Source organism: Ammospiza caudacuta, chromosome 4 (assembly GCF_027887145.1).
Source record: "Ammospiza caudacuta isolate bAmmCau1 chromosome 4, bAmmCau1.pri, whole genome shotgun sequence".
NCBI lineage: Eukaryota > Metazoa > Chordata > Aves > Passeriformes > Passerellidae > Ammospiza > Ammospiza caudacuta.
Window position 1 is genome coordinate 50,230,611 of NC_080596.1, and position 19,802 is coordinate 50,250,412.

Here is a 19,802-nt window from a genome sequence, read left to right on the forward strand (position 1 = left end):
GATTGAGCTAGATCAGATAAGGAGAGCCCTAAGTGGCTGGTGCATTTAAAACTGTTTTAAACTGCATGTCACATACTTGACAAGTTACCATGTTCTGTAATTGGAATTACCGAAGGGGAAAAGACAGCATGTAAACAGTTAAGGGAGTATTTGTGGGTTCCTCTAAATCTTGCTTATGATAAAGTCAGTTTTCCCTGCAACTGAAATAAACTGTCCTACTGTCTTCATTCCTGATGTGACCTTGCACAGCTTGGACAAGAACAGGGTCCTTCCTTATTCCGTCACATCTGAGATAACCCTGCAGGAAATGTGACACAGAAACATCTTTGTGCCAAGCTGACTTGTGTGCTGTGCCAGTGTAGGGAGGATCCAGCTCCTTTCAGCTTCCACAGAGCCTAGCAGAGAGTTAACCAAGATTAGTGACACTAAAGGCACTGGCATGCTTTTCCTTGCATGCTTTTCTTAAGAAGATCGTGGCCGAGAATTCTCCCCAGACCCTGAGATGTGACGTTGGCAGCTGCTGCAAAACACTGTTTAATAGGTGAGAGATCACCTGGAAAGCTGCTGTGAGAGCAGGGACCTTATGCACCTCTGTGTGACACCTCTGGATGAGAAGTTAGTTCATTGCTGTGGCGTGACTCTGCTCATGTAAGATGCTGAAAGGGCAGGACCTGGCAGGACCTGGGGGGATCAGGGTGTGTGACATGACAGAGGCAGGAAGGCAGGACAGCAGTCAAGGCAGCACAAAAAGCAAGGCATGTGGATAAAATTCTTGTGGTCCCCAATATCTAGCTAAGCATAAAAGGAACTTAGGTACTGTCCCAAAACTCCTGAGGTCAGAAAAATTGAGGACATTTGTTTCAGATTAGCTGGTCTAAACAACTAAAACACCTAAACAATAGCTAAAACATCACAAAAACCTGTTCAAATTTATTACAACTCAGATATAATGACAAGATAGATATTGGCCTCCACTACATGCTTTGCTGCCTTGTAAGGAAGTTGCTAGACCTTCTCATGGGTATAGCCTTCAGCCTGTTATTTCTCTTTTATACTTCAGAAGTACAGAGGAGAAATAACCCTCTGACCCTCTGGTGTCTGAAGGATCCATTATCAAGACAGAATTAGACCAACAAACTTAACCCTTTAACATTAAATATTAAAAGGGTACTAGAATGCCACCTTGGATGCCTTCAATGCTATAAATACATTATTTTGCACAAGAAGCCTGGATATTTCAACAATAAACCATTTCTAGGGGCATCTATACTTTCTTCTGCCATATTAACTATCACCTAAGACTCAGGAGGTCCTCCTGGGCAAAATCAAATATTTTATACAAGTCAGGAAGCTGCAAATCTACCAGAGCATCATGCAAATAAAACCAGAACAGGTATCGTTAATGGCTCCATTTCAGTGAATAACAGAGAAAACAATGTTTTCATTAAGGTGATGAATTTTTTATTATCTCTATGCTATGAAGTTTTTCAGTTCTAAGTAAAAAGAATAACATCTAGGCTGTAAAACCATACAGCTAAAGCCTTGTCTCACAGCAGTATTAATTTTGGAGGGAGAGTAGGACAAAAACTGCATTTCCCAAGAGTTCTACCCAATATTTTCAACCATCTACATACTGTTTGATATTAGGAAAATAAATGCTACTCTAAAAGAGTACTCTAAAAGAGGAAGTTACTCTAAAAGAGGAATTTTAAGTACCCTGATGGCTAACACCAGAAAACAAACAATTTGATTATAAGGAAAATAAGAAAATACAGCAAGGTCTTTTAGGAATATTGAACTTAACTGCTTGACCAGAAGATATCAGAAAGAATTTTACACCTGGATTGTCACACCTTAGGATGACGATAAGGATTTTTGCTTTTTGATAAACTACTAATTTGGTTGATTCATTAAAATTGAAAACTTGCACACCACTTTCTGCTGACAGTATGGAGAAGAATACATTTTAGGTATAATATTTTTTCTTTATACATCATTCTGTTCCTATTCCAACACCTAGCAAATGTCAGTACTCACAAACCTATCTTCATCTCGAGTCACTAATATCTCCTTTTCTAAGATAGAACAGTCTTCCCAAATAGTGGTCCCTGAGCAATAGGCTTCTGTGGTATCTGTGGCCAAAGAACATTGATGACAGCAAGTGAAGGAATGTAAGGCATGTTTAGTAATACTGAGATGCTTTGCTCAGGACCCAGTGAACCACAGCACTTCTTAATGCCTGTGTCAGCACTTCGCACTTTTCAATGAAACTGTTGTTGTTTCACAATATTACCAATTTTTCCCCCATACAAACAATTTGAAAAATGGAATGCCCATTACTGTACTGATTACCTGCCTCATCACAGCCTGCTGGACACAGAGACATGTTATTTAGCATTTGATAACAGTACCTTAAAATACTCTATTGCGGCTCTGTCACTTTCAAAAATTCTTTTAAAAATATTTCTGTAGTAAGTCTTCATGTAACAGCATGTAACTCTGAAGTGACATATTTGTTCTCTTCTATATAAAGCAATCTACTGTGCTGCAGAGAAGAACAAGTCAGACTTCTCTGGGCTACTGAAGCCTTTCGAGGTCTGAGAGGTTGCTGTACCATGGCTGGGCAAAGAGCAGTAAGGGAACTCTGCATTAAAAAAAGCTGTGCAATTTTTCAAGCAGTGAGCTGGTTATGCAGGTCTATTTGATTTTCATGCATCCAATTTCATTCTCATTTGCACTCTTGAGTAAGTACACTTTGCACATTACCCGTGGTATCTGTAAAGTCTCTGAGCAAACCAAGCTGAATCCATGTCTGCTACAATGAACAACCCTTAAAAAGAATAATACATTTTCATTTAATCTCAGGGTTCTAAATATCATGAAGTTAGCATATTTGATGTATTTCTGCTGTCCTTATGAATAAACTACAGGAAATTTTCAGCTATTGAGCTACATCTACTATGGACAGAGGCTGAACACCCCAAGGAGAGGGAGGGAAATTGAAAAACTGGGATCCAGAAATTGGGGATGAACCAAAACCCTGGATCAAACACCAGCTCTCATTTAAGCAGGGCCTTTTAGTTGAGAGAGTTTTATTTGTTAATCTGTGTTGAAACAGCCATTGACCGGACACCTTCTCAAGTGACAGACACTATATTTTAAAAGAGAAAGAAATAAAAATCAAATGCCAGAGAACAGATTCCTTGTTGAGTGGGTGTCAGCACACAAGTGGCACAAGCCACTGCTTTGGAAGGGAACAGAGCGATCTTGTGGTAGCTAAAGATGTTCTGCTTACATATGTTGTCATGAGCAGCAAGAACATACAGCATTTATCTTCAGATTTTGGTGGCACTTCAGCTGCCGTGTTCTCCCAGCTCCAAACACATCTGCTGAGCACACCATCCAGGTGAGTGGCAGTCCAGAGTCAGCTATGAAACTCCAACCTGGCCACACCACTAATCCTTAAATTGCAGGAAAGGATTACTAGCTATGATGCATCTAAGCATTTAAAAGGTGAGACAGCAAGAAAGGAAGCAAATCTAATCCTCACATTAGCAGCCTAATTACTTTTAGGAGAGCACATCCTTATGTTTCTGCTGTGTCTCCTACACGAAGGCATCCTCTCCCATCCTACAAGGAGATACATTAGCATGGCCATATGTTTTGAGGAAGGCTTGTCAGCTGCGGCACAGAGCTGCTGCTCTGGCTTCTGGAACAGGATACCTCCCTGCCAGCCAAAATCTTTGTGTGTGTATCTGTTCTGCACCACACAGTGGGACAACGGCACAGAAACCCCAGACTCTGCAAAGTGGTGAAACTAAAGCAAACAAGGAATGGCAGAGAGCTTCTAGAAACACATCAGAGAGGTAGAAGCTGCAAGAGAAAAGTTAAATTAAGAGAATGGGCAGCTTGAATGAGAGCTAGCATGTATCTGTTGGTCATGGGGAAAAAGTCAACTCCACAAAACTCCCTGCCCTCCACACACACCCCTCCAAGATATAAAACTGTAAGAATATGGGGGAAAAATGCACAATATATGGCAGCAAAATATTTGTAACCAGTTTCAAAACTGGAGTGAGATGAGTTCATGAAAGAAATGCATGTCATAACTGCCCATCACAGGAGTGGACTGCAACTCAAAAGCTAAGGAAGGTAAAATGCCAAATTACTTCTTCATAGCACCATGAAAGTTGTGTATTGAAAATATATGAAAACTGAAAACAAACAAACAAATAAACAAATGAATCAGTCAGAAAATACAAGTATAAACATTCTTTAGCAAAGCTGGAATTTGAGTAGCACTCTAAATCAACCCACTAGTAATCCCAACTACTTTGAATAAAAATATGTTATTTTCTTGGCAAAAACTACAAGAGTGGCAAAGCAGTGGCTCATGATGACACTATTATAGTATGGCAAAAAGCTAAAACTTCTCTGTATGCAGCAACAAAACACTTTTGTGAGCAGGAAGAGAAACCTTTCTGCAGTTGACCTTTCTGTCTTTATTCTTTTACCATTTGCTGCTTAACACTAAAACAATTCATATTCTGCAGGTACTTGCTGCACTGTAGAACATTTAAGGCTTAGTCTTGTTCTGACACTTATTTTGAGCCTCAAAGTAATTTATTCAGACAGTTTTTCTGTTCTTCCCTTACCATCTAGGCTAAGCCACAGGATTCTTAACTCCTCCTGCAGAACTGGCTCGGGCAAAAGTAGGCTTTTCCCATCTCCTGGGGCTCTATATCAGCCAGGATATCATTCCCTATAACACTCTGTTATTTGCTGTAATAACATGAAAGAGAGCAAATGCATACAGGAGAAAGAATTTCACAGGGTACAGTCATGCAAATTCTATATTCTTCTCTATTTGTTTGAAGGCTAGAAAGGCAAGCTATTTTAAAGTGATAATTGACTTCTATTTCAGCCCTGTAAAGAAAAGAAATGTCATCCACTCTGGGTAATTAATTGCATTACATATTCCCATACACCCACATACATTTGGAGCAGGAAAACACAACTCTCTGACAGCTACACTGGCCTAAAAAATAAAAACCCGACAGAAACATTTAGAGATTTCAGATCATCCAGATGAAGCCAGACCCTGATTTTACTGACTAGTGCTGGAGGCAATAACCAGGTAATACGTTTCTTTCTATACATTTGGTGAGGGGCACAAACTAGTTTTTGCATCCTCACTTCACAGAGCTCAGTCCTTCGATGTCATTGAGGTCCCTACACTTCAGTTAGAAAGAATATCAGCTGTTCTCTGTTTTGGGAGATTGCTGTCTCCAGATCACTTGAAAGTACTGCTCAGGAGCAAATAAAACAGTGTTTTTCACATCCAGAGTGAAGTAGGTCTTAATATTTCTTTTGGCTAGAAAACAAGAATTGGAAATAGAAATATCAGTTAAAACATAAGCACATAAACTATGATGTCAGCTGTTGTGACAAAGCTGAACTCTCATCCCTTGTGCTCTTCATCTTCCTTAATTTTTTTTAATTTTAGATGTTGCTTAGGAGTAGATGTTACCACCATTTTCCTTTTCTCTGGATGAAAGGTCAGACCATCTTTTCTCAGGCCCTACCTTACCAAGTACAACTTCCTACTTTTTTTTGAACCATGACACTTTAGAAAGACATCCTGGCTAAATACCATTGTAAAATGCAGGTAATTTACCACATTGAAATATAAGTAAAAATGTGGTTCTGCAGGCAGTCCATGGAGAACACATGACCCTGCACAGCTGTTCCTATCCTGCCTTCACACAATGATGCTATCCATTGGACACAGGTCCGAAGGGGAGGACTTGGAAAGGCCACAGCCCTGGAAGCACTCACAAATGGCAGTCTCTGTCCTCCCACTCCCCCAAGAGCCTTAGGTTCCTGCAAGTGCAAGGAGCAGCTCATCTGGCTGTTGAGAAACAGAAGAGCAAAAGGGCATTAAATCCTGCAGCCTGTTTCCCTTCACTTGGTGCACAGACCCAGTCCGTGTGTTCTGTTCTTTCTGTAGGGCCAGTGGCAAACAGCTGCAGGTTCTCCCTGGCCACAGCTGCGAGCACCCAAAACATGCTGTAAGACTGATATGGACAAGTAGAAGCATCTAAATTAAGTTCCAACACTACTTCTTTGTAACTCTTTCTTTCTATAAATCAAGAAAATCTGGGGTTTGTTATTTGAATGAAAATATTAAAGCCAAAAAGCATACTGAAATTTTATACAACAAATCAATCTTTTCTTCAAGGAAAGACATCTAGTCTCCAATCTCACCACTTTTGCAGCCAGATCTAAGAGGATATCATGGATACAGGAGGAATTCTTCAGTGTGGCAGAGTAGGACCCCATTCTAGGCAGTACCAGCACAGCACACCAGTGCTGCTGCCCAGCCTCTCTTCCACTGAACCCCTGTGCTGTGTTTCTCAAGTCAGCTGTGGCACAGATCACACTTTGTTTGCCTGCCCAAGGAAATCTCTCATGCCAGCTGACACATATAGACACCCCTCCTCTAATTCTTGAAAGACTGTACTACATTTGATGAGAATCAAATCAAACATTAAGAATAAGAAAGACATCAAAATCCTGTGCCCCAGCATGAGGATGAAGCCCACAGAATTACATTCCCAAATAAAGAGGTGAGATACAGGGATACATGTTGCTGCTCAGAGACATCAGTGCTTTGGGGAAAATCGTAACACACAAAAGACACACAATGTTCAACACAGAGGATACAGCACAGTTTAAAACAAGCGCCCCAAGAAACTGGAAAGGAACCTATCACCAAGACAGATGCATTTGTAAGATGCATTTAGAAAATACATCTCAGGAGACAAATTTATGTAGATTGAAAGTATCCAATTTCAATCAAAAGTGTCAGATCTGAACAGAAGCCCAACACAAGACTTGCAGTGATACTTGTTCACCCATCTATGTATTATTTTACATTTGTTGCTACTGAAACAAATTGCTAAATCTCCACCAGAGCAGAACTGGATGAAAGCTCTAAGGCATTCTAGGACATAATAACAAGGAACAAAGTATCACATTTAGAGATGCAATGATTGTCACTTGTCTAAAAATCATCTGTAAGTGTAGCCTTGTAAGCAAATGAATGCAGACCAGGAAAACAAAACAGAAACAGGGAATGTTTAGGATTTAGTTGCTGGCCATTATTGGTTTATGATGCCTTTTATATAACCCCACAAATTGTAAGGGCAGTTACAGGAAGGCATAATCTTTATTGGTCTATTTCTATTTTTAAAAGACACCTATATTTCATATCAATTTAAATATCCACTTAATTATTGCTATACAATGTCCTTAGCCAAATGCACCCTCATTTAGATGAAATTTTTGTTGTAGTTCATAATGTGCCTTTTAAGCAGCAGTCATTTCCATTTGGTCTTAGCCTAAACATCTTCTCTGGAAGACAGCCCAATTAAGCAGATTTTCTTATTAAGCATGCCCCAGTTAAGTGATGTACATCACTATCAGCTCAGCTCCTTTATGATTTTCACATATTGAGCAGAGCACAGGGCACATTTTACATTGTTTTCAAACTAGTCTGTCCTTGCACAAAGGAAGTACATGTTTACATTCATTTTAACAAAACAACATCAAAGGTGTGAAACCTAACCTAAATAGGAAGACTTCCATGTAGTCCTGTGGAGTTTTTTGATGAAACCACCAAATTTCCCTTTTAAGTATTTTACTGAAGTGAGTCTCTGCAGAGAAACTGACTTCTGACACCCCCAGCAGCACATCTCTGTGGAAGTGGGAAGGGGCTCTCTTTCCCTGCCCATCTGGAAATCACCTTTATAACCCACTCTGTGCTCCAGCACCACATAAAACTTTTTAATATTTAATTTAATTAAGCTAAATTGCATTAAGTTAATTAATGCCTTTTTTTCCTGTGGGAAAGAACAATTCAATGACGGCCCCATAGTAATTTCCTAAGGTTGTATTTCTGGCACTTGGCAAGGAATCTGAAACAAGTGTTGTACACGTGTCTTATTTTCACAAGAAGATTACAGTTAAAACCAACAACTCTTGCACATTATATTAGATTAGAATACCAGCCCTTTTGCAGCAATGAAATTAAAAATAAATGCTGAAAAGGTAATCTAATTAAAAGCTGTTACCTGCTTTAAAGAGTGTTTAGATGTGTTCTGAGCATTCCTCAATACTGACCTAAAGACCTTATGTGTTGTTACAGTACCAAATTTGATTCTCTAAATCAACTGCAGTCAAACAACTGGGATCATTTCACAATTCATGTATTTTAATTTTTTTAATGAAGGTTGGAAATACTAAAAAAGTTAAGCCATAAGACAATTTTCTGATTTGATTTTTCGATCAATTGCAAATAAAATGGTACTAGGAAAGAAAATCTGTCACTATGAATAGTTGTTCTCTGAAGTGTGTGCTAATTTCCAATTTAACATCATTATGTGGCTGTATTAGTCCAGTTTTCTCATTTTATCATGGTAGTTCAAGTTTTAATTCCAAACATTATTTGTGAGTTTGAAAAGGTGAAGCCCTTGTGCCAAAAAGTTAAATGAATTACTTTTGTACCATCAGAGGTTGAAACACAACCATCTGGTCCACCAAAATTGGTCTGAATTTTTCAGTATTCTTTAAATGGCACATGCTGAGAAAAAGCCTGCTCCAACTGAAGTAAGTGGCACAACACCCACTAATTTATATAAAGCCAGGATTTCTTCCAGCATGTCCCAGTGAGAACATTTTGCTTTTCTGGACCATGCACAGATTTTGTACTGGCTACAACTGTGTTGGTTGGGTGAAATTTTTTTTTTTTTTCCTCTCCACAGAAACAATAAAATCAATTTGTGAAGAAATATTCAAGGTGGACAGATTCAAACACTGGCAAAATAGCATGTTTTCTTGCTGGTGTTTGAATAGCAGGAGATGGAGGATTATTCCCCTGAAGGTAAAGGGAAAGTATTGACAAAACCCTGAGAAATCTATTTCCTTGGTGTAACACAGTATCTTACTGACTGTCAGCAAAGTGTGGAATTCAGGTTTCCTGAACTGGACAACCACTGTACCACACTTCTGGTAATATACCGCTTTTAAAATGTACACATCGCACTAAACGATCACAGTTCGTGAAAGAAAATTAAATATTCTAGAGTAAGGCAGTGATATTTTCACAAGAAATGCTCTGCTAAGGAGTAATACCTGCAGTTGTTTCACTTAATTTAATTCGGGCTTTACTTTATTTACAGAGAAAATGCTGCAACTAGACAGCAAAAAGGTTAAGCAAGCAGTTTTCACATGCAGTGGCACCATTTCCAGAGACTTTATCCCATGCTTCACAGCAATGGGACAAAGCCAGGCAGCCCTGCTGGCACAAAAATATTTTGAGGAATCACAGTAAATAGACAAAGACAGTAACCTGTGATTTCCATGTTCAGTTATGGTTCGTTACCCAAATATGTAGACTATTTAAAGGTTATTTATTTTACTGCTCATGCTAGAAATAAGGTAGCAGCTGCTTAGATGTCTATAAGCAGGCACACACACACATTTAGAAGTATATCTACACAAGTTGGATTGCTTTGTAAATAAGGTTCCTCTGAATATTTTTAGATGCAAATCAATTCTATTTTCCACTCTACCAGTAGGATTAAATTTCTGACATCGATGAAATCCAAAGACTCTAAATTTAACTTGGTGATTCGAGAATGATTCATAATGAAACCCTTCTTTTTCATAGCAGTGGGATGCCACCTGTTTTATTCTGCTTTATTCTGGAGATAGACATTAGAGTGCACCCATGATGAGTGGTAATAACAGTGAGATTTTAGCAAGCCTACCAGGTAATGATACTTCAGCCATGTTCTGGGGGAACTGGAGAGGCTAAAACTCTTAGCCAGAGGATTCCACACCTATTGCAGGAGCACAGTGTGAAAGAGCTTATTTGCACAAGTTTACCTTTATAAAATTGATAATTTGTAAAAAAAAAAAACCAGATCTGGGAGCTTTTCAGAAAGGAGAAAAATAAATATCAGGTTTTTACACATTAAAGAGCTACTGAATTTCTCTCAAAGATTAAAAAGGAGAAAAAAGAAAAGCTGAGTCTTGAGGAGTAATCTGACCTTTCTTTACAGTTGAGGTTCAAAAGTTCTTTACAACTTTTGTTGGGGTTTGTTTTTGTTTTTGAATAAATATTTCTATTCGTGTTACAGGTCAAAAATCCCAAATGTATTTATCAGAGTGTCATGAGTCTGCAGGCATTAGTGAAGTGTTTCATAATGAATATGCCCACTGCTGCCTAGCAAGTGCATATGTGGAACATCTGTATGTCATCAACAAAGACATTAATTAATTATATTTGTTTTCTGTTATCATATTTTATATCTTTGAATCCAGGGCTTTTAGGCACTAGGATTAAACATTTATTGTAATTTTTACTTCATTGGTAAAGATGAAAACCAAGTGAATTTTCCCTCAACAAAACAAAGTTTGACTCAAGCTGTTTTCCATGAGGAAAAAAGTTAAAACAGAGTTAAACAGAGATATTTCTGTAAAATTTTCTTAATTAAAATAGACCACAGTTATTTTTCCTGCTAGTTTTATACTTGAACAACATGACATTTCTCTGCAGACAGTTATCACACAGAATCAGAGAATATGCTGAGTTGGAAGGGATCATCAAGTCCAGCTCCTGGTCCTGCTCACATACCTTAGCTGATGTTTATGATACTAGAAAATTCAGCCTCTAATCAGACGTGGAAAATAATGGTTTCCAGTCCCCCATCAATTAATTACATCGTGTAAAGAAAATTTATATTATTTTATAACCTCTCTCTATATATATATATACATACACACCACACTCATTTCTTAGGAACTGGAATTCTCCAAATGAATGCCTACTGTATGAGACCAGTTTCCTATGCTTAATCAAGATATACAAGAAAATCTTCTCATGTAAAATATATGGCAGCCCTGAATAATTTAAAAAGGCTCAAGTGCCTCAGTCTCTTTGATATCTAAATATTGCCTGCCAGAGGAAAATACAAAGAATGTCTCTCCCCCTCTTTGAAATTAAAAAATGTATCTTTAGTGGAACCTGAATCTTATTTAGAACAAACAATTTGAGGGATGGAGGAGAGGGGGAGCTGCTCAGGTATTTTATGATTCTTCCCAGAAAAAACATTATGCTCCCAGAATTTTAAAGTAAGAGACACCTTTAGTAATGGTCCAGTCATGTTAATAGAAAGATACTGATAACTCTAGCCTGAAATGACAGAGTAGAAGGAAAATTAGGACATATTTAAATTAGTGTTTTTCTTATTACGGTATTGCACAGTATTCCATCCATATCGTATTTTTAACTTAAATCTCAGTTTCTAGGTTTTCTTCCATCTACTGTCACTATTTTTCATAACTGAAGAGCATTAGTATGTTAAATGTTAACAATTTGGGATTGTATTACACTTTTAATAGTAATCTGTGAAATAATTTACAGTGAATAATAACTTATTTTAAGTAATTTATTGAAGGTCAATAACCCATCATCCTCCCACCCAAAAGGTTCAGACCCTAAAGAGTCAAGAATAATTTTAAAGGGAAGGGTTTAAGTAATTTTGAAATGCTGCCACCTTCAAACCCTTTTTTTTTTCCTCTGGGCAGGGACACCTTCCTCTAGACCAAGCTGTCCAAAACCTTGTTCAACCTGGCCTTGAGCAGGAATGGGGCATCCACAACTTCTCTGGAAACCTGTTCCGGTGCCTCACCACCTGACAGTAAAGAATTTCTCCCCCATATCCATTCTAAGCCTACTTTCACTTCAAAGCCACTCCCCCTTGTTCTAACACCACATGCAGAACCATCACTACATGAAGAATCATCTGTATTATTTATTTTCCTAATAAGGATTTGTTTAAAAATAATTCAGTGTTTTTATCACTCTCTTGCCCTTCATAGGCTGATATATATAATTCAAAAACATTAAATAATAAACTAGAATCATCATGAATAAATGGCTACTAAGTTAAACATTTAATTACAGCTTTTAAAGGCAAAAGAAAAAATATTGTCACTGGCTTATAAAAAAAAAAAAAGCCAAATTTATTCCTAGAAGTGCTGACAGAGTACTCTGAATTATGAACAGTCTGTTTTGAAACAGGAACTCTTAGCAGAGTAAGAATCTGACATTGAAGGAACATTTAAGTTCAATTTAAGGATGAGAAACTGGGCAAGCATTGTGACAAGGCAAGGTTCAGACAACCTTCAGAACCAATTACATTGTAATCCGCATAGGCCTTTGCATCACTGAACCATCACATTTCTTGTAGAAAAAAGGCAACAAACTCCTTCATACACATCTGTTGACAGTCAATGGAGGCATCTTAAAGAAACCTCCAGAAAAGGAGAAATGTACAGAAAGGAAAAACGACATGTGCCACATAGGTGTGAATGCTCCTGCAGCACATGCTAGTGCTCTCTATATCCATTACACTTTTAGGATGGGAGGGTACCCAAAAACCAGAGCTGTGGTTCTGGTTCATTACTCCTAGCAGGGTGCAATGCAAGCTCAGAACAGCACCTGCATCAGCAGCACCTGCACATAATGGTAACTCAGCAGAAGGGACACAACCCATCACTTCCACTCAGGCACCAGCAGACCTGCTCAAAGGCACAGTCACTGCTCGAAAAGCAGCTCCAGAATTGTGAGAAAAGTCCCACATACAAGCAAAAGTCCCTTGTAACTATTTTCAGACGTCTTAAAGCATTTCAGCACTAAATATTCCCAAGCACACATAGCCTGGACTGCCCTTAAATCCAGTCCCTGAGTGGCAATCCCAAACTCCGCGCTCATCCTGCCCCGCCTCCCTCCCAGCAGAGAGCTGATGGGGGGCAGGCAGTCGGCTGGGCCATGGAACAGGGGTGCTCCAAGGCTTCCAGCCCTGCAGGCACTGATCCCATCACCCTCTGGGCAAAAATAAAAGCCAGTGCTTGCCAAGGATGGGCTCTTGTGCCAACTGCTGGGATGATGATCCCAGGGGAGCTGTAAGAGGCAGTATCTCCCGAGATAGTCTGCTCCAGATGGGCTGGCTCTCAACAGGTTCCCGAGGCTTTTGGAAAATTGTGCTTTCTCACAGAATAAAACATGAGTGTGCTAGTTCTTAAAAACGTGACAGGATGCTGCCCCACCTAGTGGGAGCACCACTGTCCTCACCTCTGCTCGCCAGGCAGACCAGGAGAACTTTTATAAAGACACATTGTGTATTTCTAATAGTTTGTTAAAAATATCCTGATGAGCAGATGTGGGAAGGATTCCACAAGTGGTTTAAATTAAAACATACTGAGAACCTAAAAGCTTAGAAAAGCCTTTAATGGAGGGGAAAGTATTAAATAAATGCTTCTTAAATGTTTTAAACATCTTAAATATCTTCATGTGCAAATACTAACTTATTGTCTATTAAATTATGTTACACAAATGTAATTGGAGAAGGAACCTCTAGCATAAAAAGATAAACCTTCTATCTTTAATGCAATAATTACTCCATGTTTATTGGCTAAAAACCAGATACATTCTCATGTTTACTACAAATTACAGGTAAAAATATCTTTTTTAGCTATTTGAGTTGGTACCATTTGCCTGTTCCAAGGTTTCATACATTTTATCCGCTGAAAATGAAAGACAAAAACTCTGTCACTTCTATACAAGTAATAGAGAGCTGACTCCCATCTTTCATTTTCATCTCCCAGATGCATCTAATGCCAAATCTGTTAGCTGCATGGCTGCCCTCTCAGAGAGTTTGAACTGGGTAATTTTTTCCCCACATTTCATCTGGCTTTTTCTTTCCAAAAACCAAAAAATCTCCACATTTTTTGTGTCTGAAAGACAAAGCCAATAGCTGTTTCTAAGTCAAAATTTCACTAACCATTCTACCTGGCACAGTAGAACTGGTGCCCTGTTGTCTTCAACTGCTGTTGTCCTAATACACTTCACACAGAGCCTGAACAGAAATTGTTTCCATGTCCAGGTGTGTCTTTTTTTGACACTTAATATTTAACTGCTGAATTCTTCAAAACCTATGCTGGCTTTTATTTTAAGAGATGGTCTTAGGAACACCCTAAAGACTAATACATTTTGGAACCTTGCAAAGCAGGTCCTTAATGGTCTGTCACCCTCACAGAATGACAGCATGGCAGATGGAGAGGTAGACCCTCCCCTAAGATGCTCAGAAGTCTTGGCTGCAATCCTCCAACATAAGAAATCTTCCCCAAAAAGAATAGAGCACAGCCTTTTGACTCCAGACTTTCAGTTCTAAAAGTCCCTCAGTCAAAAATGTTAAAGAACACTAAGCTCATTAAAGTTTACCTGAACAGCCAAATGCAATGTAAGTAATTAACTCCCAGGGCTGCCTGACAGCTTAACTAAAACAACAGAATTTACAGCAGCAACTTAGAAGAAGATGCTGTGAAAGGTCAAGCATTTCCTATCCAGACTGACAAAAGCAGTATTTCTCCCCAGAGGAGACTGTTCTCTGCCCAGTGTTTGGTCAGCTCCATGCCCATGCAGCAATGCCCATCCCCAGCAGTGACTTCCCAGCACGTGGCTGGCACGGCACACCGTGCTCTCCTGGGCTCCCCAGCCATGGATCAGCACAGGTGACCCAAACTGACTCCAGGGACAGTCCATACCCAATGGTGTCTGCTCAGGTGGAAAAGCTAAGGGACTGCAGGAATTTGTTATCTACAAAAAAGTTCATCTTCAGGAGAAACATTACCCATACTGAAGCCCTGCTTCCTGGGAAGAGGCTGAACATCTCCTGTTGATGGGAAGTAGGGAATAAGCCTCTTGTTTTCCTTTGCTTCCACACATGGCTTTTGCTATACTAAACTGTCCATGAGATTTTTTCAATCTTACTTTCTCCCTTCCCTTGTCCTGCAGAGGAAGGGACTGATGGAGCCATTTGATGGGCACATCCAGCCAAAGTGAATACACTACAGTCCTTTTTGGCACCCAGTGTGTGGCATGAGGAATTTGAGATAAGGAATGTGAAAAAGGAATCCCTGAAGACAAAGGAGTGGCAGAGTTATCAAGGGATGAACTGACCTGAACCCACTCCAGGTTCCCCTGTGCCTCTGGAGGGAAGGGGGTACAGAAAGGAGGGGTGAGGGGAAGGTGTTTTAACATTTAGGTTTTGTTTTCTCACTATCTTTCTCAGATCTGATTGGTAATAAATTAAACACATTTTCACAAAGTTGAGGTCTGTTTTGCCCATGACAGTCACTGACGAGTAATCTCTCTCTGCTCTTACCTTGACCCACAAGCCTTATACTTTCTCTCCCCTGTCCATATGATGAGGGGGAGTTACAGAGCAGCTTTTGTGGGCACTAAGTGTCCATCCAGGTCAGCCCATAATAGGAGAAGCAATGGAGGCACCTGAACACAAAATATCCTCTTGCACTTGAATGGAAAAATCAGTTTCAATTTATTGGACAGGTTTGGATGATCCTCATAGCTTTTTGTGAGGAGCTATACTCTCAGCATGCTGCTCCCAACACAGTGTCCCAGAACACGAGGCAGTGCACCCAGCTGAGAAACTGTGAACAAGAACAGCACGGTGTGCCCTGGAAATACAGGGATTTGGAAAGGGCACCTGCAGATATTGTGGTACATTTTGTAGGCTGCCTCTCAGCAATGTCCAGCTGCGGGTCAAAATCAACAAGGATGAACATTTGACAGTTCACCTCATCCAGAGCCAAGGGCAAATGCAGAGTGGATCCATTGCTTTGGCCTGTGTTCCAGTAGCTGAATGGCTGACAGGAAAGAGGAGACCTCCACATATCAAGTATGACAGATAGCCACCATCAAGACAGTCACATCAAGCCGGGCATTATGATCCCAAGGTGTGGGATATCTTCAGTTCTCTCAGTGACAGAAGCCCCCCACCAGGGACAGCTTTCTCATGGCAAAAAGCACGTAAAGACCTTGTGCTGATTCCAACAGGAAGATGCTTTATAGAAGTGACAGCTATTCAAACTAGAATAAATAAACTATTCTCTGTATTAAAAATAAAGGCTATGTATAGTAGATGGGAGAGAAGGCACTGATAAAATAATAAAATTTTATTAAAGCAAACGCAAAAAGAGCCAGATAAACTCACTGAAGTATCTGCATGGAATGTCAGACCTAAAGAAAAGTTCAGAGTGGATTTGCTGGCCCCTAACACCCAAGTACGTGCAACCACACCAGACCATTCTGTTCCACAAAGCATTTCCCTCTCCTTCTCTGAGACATCACTAAGGAAAGCATTGCTTTTTCCTGTGTGTTTTCAAATTACTGACATCTTAAGACTTTTTCCTTCCATGAATCATTCCAAACAGACAGATTTCTAAAACCAGAGGCTGTTCACCTGACCTACAAAGAGACTGTAAGAGCACATATTTACAGAAATCTTAAAACCTATGAGATCTTATCATTACCAGAGCACAGACTTTTCCAAGACTGGGCTGTCAGTAGGTGTTGGAACCACCAACTCCAAATAAAATTCACAGAATCCCTCCAATCTCCAAAGTCCACCCTGGCAACTGGCTGGCTGTAAGGATCTTTGTACCCCAGAGCTGTGTTTGCAGACTCCTGAAGGATTTTATGGGTTACAACTGCTGTGTCAGCCTGGACCTGTCCCTCTCTACTATCAGTGAGAGGCAACAGCTGGTGGGGGTTCCTCCTGCTCTGGGATGGAAATGGAACTGAGATGAACATAGGAAGAATGGCATCCCAGGCACGACTTTCCAGACAAGTGCATAACTTGGATTCTGCAAGCAGGATTATGACACCATCCAAGGACTGTTACCAAGCAGGATTTGCAGATGAGCTTCTCCAGGGCCTTCAGTTTGTCTCCCAACAACATATCATAATTAGATTAGAGAAGACATTTGGGTAGCCCAACTGCACAACCTGGTCAGCTGCACAAACTGCATCTCCCCTTTCAGTCCTCATTCTTTAACCAAATGCAGACATTCGAAAAAGAAAAAGCAATGTTAACTGTTTGTGAGCATGAAAACAACTTTCAAATCTGGACTTTATATTATGGTCCAATAGGTTGTTTTGTTCATATCCTCCCTTTTCTAAAAACAAAAACATAATTTCTTTAAACTGAATAGTTTTCTGGACAGTTAACTGATCTTCTTATAACCATTGTTGTTCCAAGATTCTGCTTTCAGAAAAGGGAAACAACACTGCAACTCTAAAGCATTTCAAAGTATAAATGGATTCCCACACATCCTGTCCAAGAGCACCTCTGAATCACTTAACCCATGAGCTTCCAGACCTGTTCTGTGTCCTACACAGTGTAGACAGAAATGATGACTGCTCTTCCAGCTGCTGTTGTAAATTGAAACTAACAGCCTGATACAATCACATAGCATGACACCCTGTACAAATTTATCATTTTGGCATGGAAACATCACTCTAGTAAAGACATTTCACATCTGGGTGAAAAAACAGATATGGCTTTTTATGATATGGCAATGACTTCATAATTCTAACAAAGACAGATTTCCCTAATGAAAAGAAAATAATTTTTTTCTAATCCAAAAGACAAAAGTACAACACAGCATTTGTTTAAATAAAGGATTTCCTACTTGGGACTGTTTCTGTGTGCAACAATTAAAGGCAAAGGAGAGTCAAGAAGAAGGATTAGTACAGAATAAGATACAATACCTCTACTGCATGTTTGTTTTCCTTAAGCAGGTTTTAAAGTTTTATAAATTTCCAGTGGCTTACTACGCTGGAAGAGCATCATTCTGATATTTTGATTTGCAAGATAAAAAACTCCAAAATACTGCTTTAAGGATTTGTTGAGGTTGTTCTATCACGCATTCAAAAATTCTCTGTATGCACAGATGGTGTTATCCAGAGTTAGTACAGCCTAGCATCCTGCAGGCATAAGAAAAAACAAAATGTTGCTTCAAGAACAGTTCCAGATTTGGAAATAGACATAATCTAAGTGTAGATATTGTGTCTTAATAATTAAACTTACTGAACACTTTATTGAAAATTCTTCCACAGCAGAGATGTGAACTCTGATGAAAACATTGGTGCTTATGGAAAGGGAGGCACAGCAATATGCGGCAATATTTAGCAAGGTGATCTGAAACTAAATGAAACCTGTGGTCTGGAAAAGGACTCTCATAGCCTGATTGAACCACTGGCTGCCTAATGACATTGTGTGATATTTATTTTTATGTTATTCCCCTTCATTTTCACTGATAGTTATGCAGATAAAAGTATTCGTGATGAAATATTCCCACCCACGAAAATATATTAAGGACACATTACTTATCACTTATATAACACCAGGATTATTTTTTCAAAAGAGGATTGTGTAATACAAAGGATTACCATTGTTCAAAACAGAAAGTATATGCAGAGCAGCAGCAGTAAGAGGCAGACTGATCAAATGCTTCTTTTGCCTGAAGTGCCATTTTATGGCAATTTAGCACTGAGTAAGCTGGGACTAAAGAAAGGTACACAAGGCAACCTCTGTGAAAGGCTGAAAATCCACTTGTTCTGCTAATAAATGTTTAAATTATATCAATAATAATAAATCAATGAAACATTTAAACTGTTAGGGTCTTTTGAACCGCCATTGATGTCACTAAATACTCTGCTGAGCAAATGCAATTTGGTTAATAAAACAATATAAATTTACCTCTCGCATCAGGTTGTGGGTGGTTATTTCAACACCCTTCCTCTCTGCTGAGGCAGTGGGAGCTCTAAGCCCGTGGCTTGCTGGAATTTCAGCAATTTCAGCTGACAGAAAGCGTTACAGTGAACAAGTCTTTATAACCTCTCTGAATTCTTTCACTTTCTAGCAAAAGCTTTGCACTCGCCCACCTTTATTTTTGTCACAGTTGCTAGGATGCCTTGGCGACAGACACCAGAAATATCCATGATTTGGAGACAAAGCTGGAGACAGGTGTAATCCACACCAGACCAAAAGGAGGGCAGGAGGCCCCCGCCAACAGCCACTTCACCAGCAGAGATCCCTTGCAGCAGCAAAAGCACTACCTGGGATAGAGCAAATCCACTTGCTGCCATCTCAGACTCTGCATCTCCCCTGCCTCACAAGGAACAGATCCAGCCTCCCACTACCAGGGAGGAAGGAAAAGTGCCTCTCCATTTGGACACCCACCTCAGCCAAAGCACAGGTTACACCCTGCAGGCTTTTCCCCTCCTTGCTCTTGGTCATCCTACCGAAGCACTAAAAACAGATCCTGGACCTTATTGCTCAGGGCAGTGCTGGCTTCAACTGCAGAATCTGCCTCTTGCCTGGGATGTTACAACCAGACACCCCAAGCCTTTGCAGAGGATCAGAAGTGGCCAGAATAGCTTCCAAAGACCCCACTGATGCTTCCTTGGTGAAGCTCACACAGATGCTGGCAGAGACTGTGCTAGAAACAAAGCGCAAATGATGTATGCAGTTGTTTGAAAAGCTCACACAAAGAGGGCTTTTTCTTTTACATGTTGCTCATAGACTTCTGCATTTTAAAAGTCAATCACAATCAGGCAATTATTTAGAATGAAATATAATTTTTCTGGGTGATTAATGAAAATAATTTCATTAAGTGTTAAACATCTGTTTTGAAGGAACTGCCCCTTATTTACATAAAATCTGTGTGTCATTCTACAAAATGAATGCTTTCTCTGCTAACAGTGTTGTGGAGGAAGAGGTTTGTTGCATTGGATTCATACAAACAACCTTGCTTTCTTCACGTTCTCATTGAAAGAAATCTTACTGCCAGACTGATTGTAGTAG

General features: G+C 39.6%; 1 protein-coding gene across 3 annotated transcripts in view; it reads right to left on the reverse strand.

Moving 5' to 3' along the window:
* CRACD (capping protein inhibiting regulator of actin dynamics) overlaps nt 1–19,802 on the reverse strand; it is a 132,608-nt gene that overhangs the window by 87,806 nt on the left and 25,000 nt on the right. The gene's annotated exons all lie outside the window — the stretch shown is intronic.